The following is a 15957-nucleotide window of genomic DNA, read 5'->3' as shown; positions in this document are numbered from 1 at the left end:
ACTACTCCTTTATAAGTCACAAATATCTATGCAAAATCGCAGCACATTTCTACACTGATCTTATAGCGCTTTGTTTTACAAGAGGCTTGTAGTCTCAGCACAGCGGAGATCTGTGTTAGCTACCCAGACAGCATTTCTTTCTGTGCCCTCCCGTTTCCCTGGAGAGACGAGAGCAAAGTCCACTTTATCAGTGTCAGCCTCACTGCAGCAAACAGAGCAAGCACCAGCAATCTCTGCACCAACCACCACAGACACCAACAAGACCCAATTCTCTGAGTATCTCCTCGCTGAATTTCCGGGCCGTTGGATCTGAATGCCAAAGTCTAGATGCCAGAAGGCAAAACAGCATGTTAGTCCTGTTTTAGGGGTTGTGGATTGCATGTGTCTGAGGGATGCTTTCATCTGCTGAATTCATCGGGACAGGGACGATCTAGCTGTTTACATCCGTCTCGGGTGATTTGAACACAAATGGTCTATTGAGACACATTACTGTTTAAACTTGGTATTAATGTGACTCAAAAGCGTCTCCTGTGACCACTTATGATTGGATTTTGTTGAGTGGAGGATTTAATTCATACAAGAATTCCGAAAAGGAGCAGAATATTGTAAAATCGATTCTCCACTTCAAGGGAAATTAGCGCAAAAAAGTAGACAATGACTTCTTGAAGTAATGCGTTTCTGTCATAGATTGTGTGAGGAAAACATGTATTCACCTCAAGTGAGCACACTTATACACTGCTGTTTAAAAGTGTAGGGGTGTTTGGTTTAGACTGCATTTATTTGAGCAAAAATACAGTAAATATTGTGAAATATTATCAGAAATTAAAATAACCGTTTTATATTTGAATAGGTTTTAAAATGTAATTTATTCTTGTAACATAATGCTGACTTTTTAGGATCATTACGCTAGTCTTCAGAGTCACACGAGCCTTCAAAAATCATTCTGATATCCTGATTGCTTCTTAAGAAACATTTATCATCAATGATGAAAACATTTTTTCCATTAAACATTTTTGTGAAAATCTAATGTTTTAAATCTAAAGTAGATAGAAGGTATATAACAATTTATTTGGAATAGAATCGTTTGTAAATTTTTAAATGTCTTTACTGTCAATTTTGATCACTTGAATGCCTCCTTGCTCAATAAAATAAAATGATGACCCCATACAGTCCTGCATACACTAAAATGTCCTAAAATCATGTGGATGAAAATCCTTACTGTTCATAAAGTACAAGAAAGACCTTTTTTTGGTCATCACAGTCTTGTCATGTATAGCCTATTTCAATGCATACTTGTTTGAAGTTTCAAGCTAAGTACCTTGTTACTTCAGTCAAGTTTTTTTTTTTAAATGCATTGATTCACCGATAAGCACTGCGATGTCTGAATGGGATGCATAAGATTTGCTAAGCATTTACAGTACAACACAAATGTGTGTCTACACCTGAAGTCATTACAGAACTTTGCAACATTACGTATGGCATACTGTACCTGCAAGCTCACCACAAGTGGCAAGGTACACTCCCAGAGGAAGGCTCTACTTCCAGATGAAAAGGTGATCCTGTGGAAGAAGGAGAGTTCAGAATCGTAGACGCCCAGTATTGATCAATCTTGCAGCTGTAAATCCCTGGGACGTGTGGATCAGCGCTGAACTGGCAACGAATCTGCAGCTGGGAGGGACGGGGCTTTGAAATAAGGGCCAGAGTGAACGGCACTAATCTTCTCACAGCAGGCCTTTCCCCTCCAGGTCTGGCACCCTGCAGTCAGGCAAGAAGCTCCTTTTCTCAGCGCAGAGAAAGCACTTTTGACCAAACGGCACTCTGTCTGGGGAATCTATAAACCTCTCTCAAACTATGCAGCTCAGAACCACCTTTACTTCTGTGGAAAAAAAAACAGAACTGTCAAAATTGTGCTTCATTCATCTAAAATTTTGTGTTTTATATTCAGACAAATTTTATATTTTGTTCATCGTCCACTCTGAGTTAGATCTGCCAATCAATCCTGACAGAAGTGCAAAAATAATGGATGGCCATTTGTAATTTTTCCATTTTGCAATCAATCGCCTTTGAGCACATTTGTAATGGGAAAGTCTTCTCCTGTGTGTCATAATTTCTCTGGTTTCTGTTTAATATACTGGGCAGTGGACTTGAGAAGTAGACAGATGTTGTTTAGGAGCTCTAGGATGTGTGACCACATACGATTATTCCAAAAAGTCATTCCCAAAATATGCTGACTTTTTTTTTTTAATTCAGTTCAGTTTTTTCCCCCCATAAAAGCATATTTATTAATGTCTTGACAAATTTAATACTAGTTTTAATGTTAACAAAACCAGTGGCTTGGAATGAATGGACATGTTTTTAAATTATTTGTACTATTATTCTGCTTTTTGCACACATTTTACGCTCCTTCCACCAATGCTTACCTTTAAAATAAAAAAAAATAAAGCAATATAATAAAATAATGTAGATATAGGTCAAAATATGTAATAAATAAAAATGTGAATCAATACAGAGTCAAACCTGTTCATATTTTATAAAATATAATTTATAAGATATAGATAGAAAGATAGATAGGTAGATAGAGAGAGAGAGTGAAGCCATTTTATTTTTTATAAAGTATTATGCTCTAAAACTTTTTTTAAATTATTTTTTTTAAAGCAGATAGGTAAATAAGTAAATAATTAAATATATGTTTATGTTTATGCGCAAATCACGGACACGAGATGGTTGTCAACAATTTCAAATTTTATGAAATATATGCTTTACAGAATTATATAATTGTTTTATATTATAAACAAACAAACACAAATTTCCTAATGAATAAAATATTATACAACTCAGTATTTTTAGGTTTCCATAACCCTATAACTTAACCGTAACCGTGAAGCTTTCAAGACTAAAAATCATGGGACTTTTTAGAGATTTTAATTCTCTAGTTCTTTAGAAAACCATTACACCTTCACTGATCTAAAGCACCTTGAATACCACTTCAATAATGATTTAATCCCCAAAGAATCATATAGCTACACAATCCTATATATAGGCATTGGTACGAAATAGGTGCATTGCAGCTGGTTCCTCATAAAGAAGCTTCTGTAACATCATTGCTCTTGAAGAACTCTCAGATAAAAGCAAGGCACATTCCAGTCAAATCCATCAGAGCAGCATGTCTGTCTGAATGACCTTCACTCTCCGTGCAATCAAAGATGCATGCTGCAAAACAAGCTCATAAAAGATCTATCATCTGTCGACAACGCTGTGAGCGAATGCTGCATCCTGTTATTGAGACGTCGAACTCGTCTATAAAAGTCGCTCTCGGTTTCGCATACACCATTGCAAACACACACTCCCTTTGGCTGGCCCGTTCGTTTCTCCCAAAGTGACAAACAGACATTGTGCGAGCTTTGTTTTTTCTCTGGCATGTTCACACACACACGCAGAGATTCTTCAGCTGCTGAACGCCTCGTCCCGTGTGAGTCACAGCGGGGCACGCGGGAGGCGACGGGCGAAGCAGCCAAGCGTGTGGTGGCTGCTGCCCCAGATAGTGACGACAAAGCACCCTGAGTATTGGGCTGCAACGCTGCTCATTTAGAGACAAGCGATTTATTCAGTTCCAGCACAAAGGGGAAAAAGGGTTTCCACAATGTCCTCAATTTGTCTGCGCTGCCTCTTCGTCTGGCATTGCTTGCGCTGAGGATCTGCCTGGTCTACCTGGTCTCTGGTTTCCAAAAGAAATTAACACGACAATAAGCAAAACTTAGACACCTTATTCCTTTTCACTACAATGTAAGCTTAATTTTCGCACAATTACTTGAGGAACGTCATGCCATGACTTCGAAAACCGATGCTTTTCGAACGATTCATATCCATGGGTTTTCATAGACAGTAGGTTTGTTCGCTAGCTCATGGAGTATCGAGACGTTCGGTTTAAATCCCATGTAACTACGGTTTGACAAAACAGTTAAGGAAGTTGAAATGGCAAGGGCGCGTCAACAAATGAGTTTTTATGTCAGTTTTGCATTAGTGTTGTAGTGTTTGCCTACAACACTAACCTCCACCCTATCGAAAGAGCAAAAGTACTTCTTCAGAGTGGACGCACAAACAGTACATTGTGATTAATGTTTAAGCTCCTTATGAGACACTCCTAATGCTTATTTGATTATGCAAGTAGCATAAGCTCATTAGTAGCAAGACACACTGGCATTAGAGGATAACTCCTTCAAAGCATAAATAAGTCATCTACTGTATACAAAAGCGTGACTTTGATTTCTGTTGTATAGATGAGTCACAGAATCTCTTTAGAAGAGTGGACTCGCGGTCATTTCTTTCTCGCAGCAACACCTCCATTAGGGAGCATATGGGTCATTTGTAAGATTTAATGGGCCGAAACAGATTTGGCCTTTCCCTCGTTCAATTCAATTCCGTTCTCCAAAAAAAAATCATTTGTGAGATCTGTCGATGGTTATACCGCGACACATTTTCTGATTGTGCCGGTCACCAGCCTCAATCAGTCTCAATATTGAGAGCAATCCACCTGTGAACTAGTGAACTCCCCTGGACTGACCTTTTAAAGAGACAGACACGCGTCACCTTCTGCCACCATCAAACTGTCTGAAATCACACCGGCTTTGTCAGTAACTGCAGAGAGAGAAATTAATTAACAGAATGCATACTCACTGAGTAATTGAGCAGCTTCAGTCTGACTGGGAGTAAAGTGATGTTTCATCATTCAAGACTCATCCTCAATCAAACTATAACTTAGCTCAAATGAGACAGATAGATAGAATGACAGACTGATAAAATATATTGGCCAAGAATAGATAGACAGGCAGACCAAATAATAGAGAATGAAATACAGAACATATGATAGATAGATAGATAGATAGAAATAATTTGTGATCTTTTAGGAAAACTTAATATAGTAATTTAAACAAATAATATCTGTATTACATTACATTAGTTGTGTTTTAGTTTTTCATTTCAGGCCATTTTTGTTTTCTTAATGGACTGTTTTCACTAACAGTTATTCCCATTAACTCATCCTTTACAAAACCGACATGCTGTTCGAGAGCGTCACCCCAGTGGGATTGTTTGTCAGAACATGCTAATTGTATTTACATCATGCATTTGCCAAAAACTCTCAGCTATTCAAAGACGTGTCAAACTTGGATTTAAACGGCGGCTCGCTTCGCAAATGTAAAACTTTTAATGAAATGCTTAATTTGGCCATGTTATTGGATGTAATTGATCTAATATGGCCCATATGGTGAGGCAATTAAACTAGACATATTGCAGGTTCTTTTTACGAACGCAAATGTCAATAGCTTACCGCTCATGCTGCGGTAATCTTCTAGCTAAGTCAAGACTCGAAATGAGGATCCATTTCTTGTTTTGGATCTGTATGTACGAAAAGCTGAACACAACAGCTTAAAAACACGTACTTAGAATCATTTGAAATCATATTTCGATGCAGCTAAATCCAACATCCAAGCTTTGACTGCACACTAAATCTCTGACAGATCTATCTGGAGGATTCTAAAAGCATTTGTGGTTTTATGATATACGTCTCACTCGCTGAGGTTCTTATTCTGCACAGTTTGAGCTACAGGCATGAATGACACCTCAAATCGGGCTCGTTGGTGAGAGCTGTGATTATTTTTCTAAGTGAATGATTTTAACCTGACAGACTATAAAATGAGTGACTTGCACTGGAGGGACCTGAGCTTTAGACAAAAACATGGCCTGGACTTGGCTAGGAAAGAAATGGCAACTGCATGTAAGCATATTTTGCATTTGAAAAGCACCTTTGCATGAATATTATTTATTTATTAACTTAGTCGTCTAAAAAAACGTTCCATTTAAAAGAGTTTTTATCTCTGTGTTTTTATCTGTTGGAGTGCTTGGCCTCAATGTTGACCCTTCCTGCCAGGATTCTGGGAAGATGAATGTGACTTTGATAGCTTTTATTCTTTCTTATCAAAGCAATGACCTTTTTCCTTAATTCGTTCCACGACGCAAGTAATGAATTGAAATATCAATCCTATTATGTTTTGATTCATTAATGCATTTAAAATCTCACAGTTTTGGAGGGAAAACAATTTCGTGGAGAAAACAAACAAACAACAACTAAAGAGAGAAAACAGATAAACAACACAAAAACCATACCTTGAAACACAGTACTCCTCAATTATTCATAGAATTGTTAAAGAAACACTCCACTGTCTTCGAAATAGTCCAACTTTCAAACTCTCAACTCCATTGAGGTAATCTCCGGGTCTGGAGTTAGCACGTTTAGCTGCAGCTTAGCATAGATCATTGAATTCGATTAGACCATTAGCATCTTGTGCAAAAAATATATGTTTTTCCTATTTAAAACTTGACTCTTATAGTTACATTGCATCGTACAGTAATACAGGTTTGGCTGCAAAGCTTCTTGATTAATATGCCGGAATGAATGTATAGTTCCTACACATATCATTTTTCATTTTCCATTGGTCTTAATATACAATGTAGCTACGGAGGGGTCAAGTTTCAAATAGAAAAAATATTGAAACTCTTTGGTCTCGAAACTCATTTTTAAGCGTGATGCTTCTGGTCTAATCAGATTCATGATCATGATCTACACTAAGATATGCTAAAATTGCTATCGCCAGACCTGGAGATCAGCTGAATGTATTCAAAACTGGTAAAACTCAACTGTTTAACTCTGACGGAGTTGGAGAGTTAGCCTATACTTGAAGTGTTCCTTCAAGGAACCAAAATCAACCACATGAGCTACACTGCCTTAAAGTTTGGGGCTGGTAAATGTTTTTCATGTTTCTGAAAGAACAACCAGTCACTCTCAGTGCATCCTTGATGAATAAATGCATTCATTTCAGGTCTTTGCCTTGCACTGTTTGCACTCTACTCCCCTGTTGTTTGCACTAGTCTGCACACTTTGCACTATATGTGGCTAAGACACTGTCTTAGCTCAGTATGTGAGTTCTTTTGTATTGGTATTGTGTATTTTGTTGTAAGTGTGACTTCATGTAGCACCAGGTCCTGGAGAAATGTTGTCTCATTCCACTATGTTCTGCACAGCTATATGTAGTTGAAATGACAATAAAAAGCCACTTGAACTTGAACTTGAAATAAATATTTAAACAAAATAAAGGTGAAATACCACCACTAAAAAACCCCCAAAAAACAATGAAACAAAACCCCAAAAATCCCAGAATTAAATAAAAAAAGAAAAGAAAATATATTTAACAAAATGAAAAAACCATTACACCATTCAAAATCAGTTCTAATATCCACTACTTAATAAAACAAGCACATTTTGACACAAATTTTAGTCGATGGACAGAAAGCTGCAGTGGTCAAGAGCTTTCATGTGGTCTTTAAAAGGAACTGGAATCAGAGTTTGTTAAACTCCCATCCTTAGTAAAGAACGAAGCACCCATAATCCTCATTTTTTTTTTACCTCTTCTGTTCTGATAAGCCTTTTTGAGACCCATGTACTGTGAGCTTAGACTCTGAGAAGAGTGTGTTAACGAGTTTTAAAGCAGGAAGTGTAAAACGCATATCTGTTACACAAGGTCAGCAGAGTATCCATCAGCCTGCTGTAGATGATGAGATGGGGCATTATTTGTGATACACAGTACAATTAGTCATGTTGATGATTATGTACAGTGTGTTCTTAGAGACATTAACTTAAAATGGATTAAATTATAGCCCTGCACGGTTTTAATGTAATAGGGAGGAGATCGATACAGGTCTTAATTGCAGCAGGAGCGAAGATCTGCCTGCTATGAGACTTTATTTCTATTTAGAGATTCAATAAGTGCCACGGGTCACATGGCGTTACCCATTTTCCTTGTGTTTATCTTTATATCACGGGGTACGGATCTGAAACACTTCTTTTGTGCAATTAAATTTTAATGGAATTTTAATTGCACTATATCACATTATAAGAAACCCAATTTAGGGCTAAAATTGCACGACACTGAGCTAGATCCTTTTTAAAACAGTGCTAATTATTGTAGCAGTGCTGCCACAAATCAATGACTAGCCACAATGAATGAGAAATAGCTCTGCATTCTGCAGCATTATTAGAGAGAGAGAGAGGTTTGCTTTCTGCAAACACCATATATTGCTGGGGTGCTTCAGCGTTTGCTACAGGATTAGAAATCCTATCAAAATTGGTAAACAGTAACAATACACATTTTTCTGACGTTTCCAAAATTGCATTCATTTGTGTGAAAATTTGCTTGTTTTATGAAGTGGAGATTAGAATTGATTTTAAAGGGTATTTTAATGTTTTTGCACCGAAAATGTTTTATTTAGTTTAATACATTTTCATATTATTCTTTTTTTAATTAAAATATCTAATTTTTATATTTATATTTATATTTATATATATAATTATTATTAAAAAAAAAAAAAAAAAACAAAATAAAGGGTAAAGCAATTCAAATCACTGGGATGGATCAACCAAAAGTTAAACATAACTGCTATTATCTGAATTTTTTATTAACCAAGGAATCCTAAAAATAATACATCACAAAAATATTAAGCAGTAAAAGCTGTTTCCAACATATCCCAATATATATATATAAAAGCACCTAAATAGCATATTAAACTTATTTCTAAAGGATCATGTGATGACAGCTGCTGAAATATCAGCTTTGAATATTATTATTATATTCTTAACTATATTTTTGCATGTTTTATATAATTCTAATACAGAATAAAAAACGGTTTATAATAAATGGTATAGTATTAGATTTTTGCTAAGTATTATTATCATTTACAGGACCTCTAATCCTGAAGCACCCCAGCAATCTTTTGCGCTTGCAGGGTTAAATTAATTTACAGTTCAACCTTCCCCGGCATCTTTCCTAACCTTGTTGTTTCTCTGTCTAGTGCGCTCTCCTCCAAAGGCAAGGTGAATCCAGCCCGCTGCACAGCGTGAGGCTCTGACGACACCTGCGTGAGGGGCCTGCTAATGGGCCTCCGTCATCTCTGTCTTACCCAGAGGAAGTCCACTCCACGGAGCTGAGAAAAGCGCAGGGCAGGCGTGATGAGCGCTGCGGTGAGCGGGAGGTTATCAATCAACCTTGCCGGCCCGCTCTCTGTGCCTGGGCGGGGGAACGCACCTCGGGGCACTACCAAGAAAGCAAGAGAAGGATGTAATTGATCTCACATATATTAAGTCCAGATCTAGCATTGATTTGCCAAGGTTGAAATAAAATGCAAATTCAGACACGCAGGATGTGGAAGATGTGTCGTTTTGACCTTCCATCTGTAGGCAGACCCGAAGGTGTTCAGAAGACTAGCGAGCTGTCAACATAAGCGGGAAATAAAGGGATCGTGAAAGCGGTTTTCAATATTTTATTAGGTAAAGTTTTAGTCATTTTGTTGTGTTTTTATAATTTTTTTTTTTTTGTTTTAGTTAAAGTAAATTGATCTTTCAGTTAAGATTCATTTATTTGTATTGTGTTTTCAATGGCTAGTTAGTTTTTAGTTTTAGTTAACTTTAATAACTCTGCAAGAAGCTTCCTGAAAACAATTCAGTGTAACATATATACACACACACACATATATATATACATATATACACACATACATACATACATACATACACACACATACATACATACACATACACACACACACACACACACACACACACACACACACACACACACACACACACATACACACACACACACACATACATACACACACACACACACACACACACATACATACACACACACACACACACACACGCATATATACATACACATATATACATACATACACACACACATATACATACATACACACATACATATACATACATACACACACACACATACACACACACACACACATACACACACACACACACACATACACACACATATATACATATATATACACATATATATATACACATATATATATACATATATACATACATATACATACATATACATATACACATACATACAAAACAGCTAACACATGCAATAAAACATAACATAATAAAAACATAATATTTGAGAAATTAAAAACAAAATAAAATAAAATAAAAGTTATGTTTTTGCAAATAAACTATTCATATATATCCACACACGTTAGTATAGGCACAGCTAATATTTCATTAATATTAACATACTTAAAAAAAAAAACTAATTACAGTTACATCAATGAATGTCGTGTAGAAATAGCTCTTTTAAGACCACACAAATTGCAAATTGAAAATAAAATGTTTTGGGTAAGATTTTATTTTATTTTTTTCAAATAAATGATGTTCTGTGTAAAAATGAACAATTACTGTATTTTTAAATCAAAGAAATATTGAAGCTAACAAGGTCCTGCATTCAGACGCGGCAGTATTCCAAATCCATCACTTATGAGGTTTAATTTCAGTTAACATGCTGCTTTAGAAGGACACTGGCAGCTCACTGGGTTCTGGAACAGAGCTAAATGGACTGAACTGAAGTCATTTATTGCAAGTTTATTCATTCGGCTCGGGGCTGGAGTTGCACATTTGCATTGGCAGAGCCCCTGAGGGGGAATAGCAGGAAAGAGGAAGGTGAGCTTGGCATCCTGCGTCTCTGGCATACAAGAGCTCCTTTCTGCTGGGTCAGCCTCCGCCTCAGCCTTCAAACAAACAACACACTGCCCCAGCAAATGCTGTCCGCCCCTACAAACAGCCATAATAGAGGACCCTCCCTGACAGCCAAAGAGAACGAGGGGGAAAAAGAGAAGAAACAAGAAAGAAATGACCCCTGTTCTCCTGAGATAGCGCTGAATCCCACTGCACTGACAGCTAAGTCAGGGATGTTTAAACGCACAGTTACTTAACAAAGGAAAAGGACAAAATGAAGGTCAAGGTAAAAGCAAGGGCAAAAACATCAAGGCATGCTGGGCAACAATACCATGCCTGAAGCAATTTGCTTGCCTCTTAGAATATGTGATTAACTACAACTAAATTTTGCGTAAAAATATGCACACAAACAGCAGTTCAACTCGAACGGTATGGGAAACTTTTGGGAAGAAGCAAAATGATAGAATAATTTTACACCTGATAGACCTTGAGTGATTGACGTTTACCCACTGCAGTGGGCATAACAACACCATCTGACTACAGCATGCCTGTATTTTTAATGGAAGAGATTGCAGCCATTTGTGACTTGCCAGGCTTTTTCATAGCAGAAAGCAATATTATGGACAGAGGACATGCTTTTTTTCTGAGAAGAAGGTTTGAAGTAAAAATGCTTGATAGATTTGTTAAGTACAAGCATGTAACTTTTTGTTACGAGGACATCACAGTGATGAACTGGAGTTTTGTAGATTACTTGTGAATTATTGTGATGGTTTTTATTTGGACTTAATCTGACGGCACCCATTCACTGCAAATAAATATTCTAAAATGTATAAAAGTAACATTAAAAATGCGCTCAAGTAGTAGTCCAAATAATGTTCAATCATATTTTTCTATATCTGTAGATAAAACTACACTTACATTTTCAGCATTTTTTATTTATTCATTTTTTAAAATTGTTCCTTTAAAAATTGTAGCTACTGAATGTCAATGTAACAAATTACTTTTGCATGGCAACGTAAGTTATATAAACATGCAAAATTAAAACAAGTTACAGTTAATATTTAATTATCATTAATATTTATTCCCCTGGTTCCACAGGCAAGGCTTAAGCCTAGTCCTAGACTAAATATAAATCTGAGCTGTGTCAGCTGAAAGAAACTTGCACTGTCTGATCTTAAAACATGTCCGTACATTTGTTTTGTCTTAAGATGCACACCAGTAATGCTTTCTCTAAGGCATGTTTATAAAAAATGCCTTAAATGTTGTAATTAATCCTGGCTTAGGCCAAACCCTTTAACACCGCACCATTAAGTTATAGACATACTACACACACACACACATTTATAAATGTAATTGAATCTGTAAATTTTGCACATGACATATTAAAAAAAATCTCAGATCCATTGATCCTTGAGGCAAATTGTATCCCCATGAGGATTGTGCTTCTAGACTTCTAGACGTTTTGAATATTGCAAAGTAACCTAGTTGCTAGGCAACAATAAATCCCATACATCCAAAAATTACCAAAATGACTTTCAGTTTGTTCCTCAAAGCTATAATATATTTCGTCTTTTTTTTTTATGATGATGTTTTTGGAGCTTGACAGCTGTGGTCACTATGAACTGTCACTGTATGCAAAACAGCTGTGAACAAAATCTTCTCTAGCGTTTCGTGGACAGCATATGGGTTTAGAACAACATGAAAGTAAGTAAATAACAGAATTGTTTATTTTTGGGTGAGCTGCTCCAGTAAAATTGTAAAGAATAAATGATGCAAGCTGTTTACTCGGTGCATGACCAGAGATAATACTTCCCTTCATTGCTTTCTGAGATTAGAATAAAAGGGATTTCTTTTAAAACGCTTCTTTAGAGGAGTAATGCTTTGTTTGCAAAAAAACAGTGTCAAATATATACAAATATGTATTGCAAACCTCATCAAAGTGTCTGACAGTCTTGAGCTATCAGGCAATTCGCTGTCCGTGAAATAAACAAAATGCAAATAAGCTCCCAAAAACAAAAATGAAAAAGCATTTAAATGCATCTGTTGAAAAATCGGTCTTTTCTGGATCTCCGAAAAATAATAGCCTACGTCTTCCAAACAAACTGCGCAAATTCATTCAAATCACTAGCAGAAAGAGTGCAGGATGAGTTACAGGTGCCGTGGTGAAATATTTCTAGACATTAATCTAAAGTATGAGGGAACAGATTCTTCTACTGAGAATACCTGACTTTGAAGCACACTGTTGTCCTTGACCGAAGTTTGTTGGAAGCCATTCGAGAAGCGGTTTACTTCAGATGTTATATAAGAGCACAACTGAGTGCAGACGTCTGATTTTGGGTCCCCCGTTAGCACTGCAGGATGACAGCAGACAGAGCCACTGGGTATACTGTCATGCTCTGATAACATTTAATTGCATTAGTGTGTTGATAAGTTGATAAATCAACTTCGGGATTCTCCTGGCGTTGTGGGCGGAACACAATAAAAGTCTAATGCGACTCATAAAACATGCCTTCTTGCATATGAGACTGAATAACACAAAAACTCGCACAGGTCCAGAACAAGACATTATAAGTAGCACAAAGAAAATGATGACTATTCTCTATACTCTAATACATTTGGATGTTGTGCTTATGAACCGGTTTGTTACACAGTTGTTGATTGTAATTACAGTCATACAATGATTTATTTATCTAATCTATCTAATCTACATCTATAGACATCTACATCTCTCTCTTTTAAGTTTTGTGTGAAACGACTTATATGTACGTTCTTTATGGATAGATAGATAAAATAGCTTAAAGGTTTTTGTGTGCAGCTACTTTATAACATAAACCAATACTTCTAAGTAACAATCAAGAATAGAACAATCAATAATTTCCACTTACAGCACTAATATCAAACTGTGTGATTTAGACCAATACATAAAAAAAAACACTGAATGGGAAACGAGGTACTCCCAAAACCTTTTCCAATCACTTCCTGTTAAAGTACCACTATTCTAGATTAATTTTGAAAGGGGAAAAACCAAGAATTAGGTATACGACATTGCATTTAGATAAAAGCCTAATGTAAAAGATTACTATTCCGCACAATTAAGACCATCGGTATGTTTGTGTGATCTAGAAGTAGGGTGAAAATTTAATGAAATTGAAAGTGATAAATAGAATACCAGTTCAAGCCTTAATCTCTCTTAAAAGTCTCATTTCCAGATGCAGATCCAGCACTTTAACCAACTAACCCAATTGATTTCACTAGTAAAATCTGGTTTACAGTGGTAAAGGAACTTTATTTAGAAAAACTAAATCCAATTGTTAATTGAGTGGCGCGTGATTAAGTTTTTAAACTAGGAACAATGGACCGCGGGTTTAAACTATGGGTTTATTTAGGAATCTCTGCATTTCGTACAATTATAAAGGATGGCAGAACGGAGAGCTTCCCAACTTTAAAAGATAAGTTTATAAATCAAGATCTATTTAGGTATGTAAAGTTGTGTCAGAACAATAAGCATCAGAACAATTAACTTGTTCGCATTATTATACAAAAATACAAGCAAGGAATGACTTAAACGATATCCACATTGTATAAAGCAATAAATAATTTTAGAAGACAGCTTATATAAGATTACAATGGGAAAAGGAAGCAGATGTTATTTTTAATCAATGGGTTAGAATACGCAATATTCCGCATACTTTAACGAGCTCAAAAACGTGAGTTTTGTTGGAAAAATATGATTTGATTTTTTTATTACACCAAGGATTGAGACATTCCAAACAGGAACTCTTCACCCATGTTAGAGAAAGTGTGGGATAGAAGAGGCACTTCATGCACACATATTCTGACAATGCTCAAAGATTAATAGTTTTTGGGAAGCTGTGTACTCTGTTATCAGCAATATTTTTGTTCTTCATGTTCCTAAATCATTCAAAGTTCTTTTTCTGGGAGATATCCCTAAAGAAGTCGAAAAGGAGGATAGATATTTGTTTAAGATATTAAAAAGCTGTAACACGCACCTACGAAAGACAAATAGTTCAAAATATTAACAGAAGTCGAGGTAATGGAAATATACTCCCATATTACAAAAACAAATCTTCTTTTATTTTTATATATAAATATGTGGAATTTCACTGATATATATGGCCACCTTTGTTTTTGCTTATGTTCTTGATAACGTTGTTTCTTGTTTTATTATTAAATAAATAATATATTTTTATTATATATATATTATATATATATATATATATATATATATATATATATATATCCTATCCAGTCCTGTCCAGTCCGTCCTGTAATTTCTCTTTAAAAATCAATAAAAATTAAGTACTAATATAAAGAATAGAAAATAAGTCTTCTCATTTGACACTCAAGCATATCTTAGTGGTGTCGGTTTAGACATCTTCTAAAGTGCATTTGCTCAAGCCCTCCTGCTGTGTGCCCATCATGCTGATGAGACGTACACCAGGAGGAACAGACAGCTCTTTGAAACATACTGACAGTATAACAGAGCCAAATAAAGACAGACGTATGGATCAAAACTCAATTACCTTCAAAGACGGCGGAGGCATGTTTGCAGGTGAGAGCCATCACACATTCCAGTTTTCATTGCTTCATGCTGAAGTGTCAGAGCCTAAGGAGCCTGAACTTCTCTGACTCCTACTGATGACAGGTCATGCCTTTAACCAGACACAGAGAGAACGGTGAGCGTCAGTCATCGCATATTCTTCACACGCCACTCTTCTCAGCAGCCGGGATCATCGCTGGAGATTCACAAAGAAAATGAACACCTCTCAACAAGAAAAATGACAGAATGAGAAACTACGGAGCTTCACGTCTCATTGACCTCCTAACAAATGATGGAAGCACTTCCAGCTCAGACTAGGCAAAGTAAAAAATTTCAAAGCGACTTGACCTTACTTAGTATTTCAAAATGAATTACACTCGACCGTTTAAGTTCTTAAAAGCCCACTAAATAAAAATAGAATATTATTATGTTTTTGAGAAAATCATTTAAGCGAGCGTTAAACTTCATGGAGTACTAATTTGGGTTGATTTAACTAATTGCAGACCTGAATTACAGGATTTTACTGTAAAACAAATCATGTTAAAACTACAGTACGTATTTACGGTAGAAATGAATTTTTTCCTTAAAATATACTGATAATCCCCATAATAATAAGACATAATGCTTGTTCATAAAACATGGCCAATACATGACCATACCAAAAATTAGAGCAAATACGCTAAAATAATGCAATAAGCAATAAATAAACAACAAAAAAAGCTATAAAAATACAATAAAAACACAGTAACATGATACTTTGTCATGTAGTGACATCTAGAAATATAATTTTACTGCTTAA

General features: G+C 35.9%; 1 long non-coding RNA gene across 2 annotated transcripts in view; it reads right to left on the bottom strand.

Moving 5' to 3' along the window:
* Positions 1-1073: 1073 nt before the first annotated feature.
* LOC122352081 overlaps positions 1074-15957 on the bottom strand; it is an 18407-nt gene continuing 3523 nt past the window's right edge. The window contains exons 3-5 of one of the 2 annotated variants that reach the window (XR_006251845.1): positions 15142-15354; positions 8882-9143; positions 1074-1876 (exon numbers count right to left, since the gene is read on the bottom strand). This is a non-coding gene — a long non-coding RNA (uncharacterized LOC122352081). The remainder of the gene's footprint in view (positions 1877-8881; positions 9144-15141; positions 15355-15957) is intronic. The other variant, XR_006251844.1, reaches the window with a different exon arrangement.

Source organism: Puntigrus tetrazona, chromosome 9 (assembly GCF_018831695.1).
Source record: "Puntigrus tetrazona isolate hp1 chromosome 9, ASM1883169v1, whole genome shotgun sequence".
Lineage (NCBI taxonomy): Eukaryota > Metazoa > Chordata > Actinopteri > Cypriniformes > Cyprinidae > Puntigrus > Puntigrus tetrazona.
Note: the sequence above shows the minus strand (reverse complement) of the source record. Positions and strands in the feature narration are given on the sequence as shown.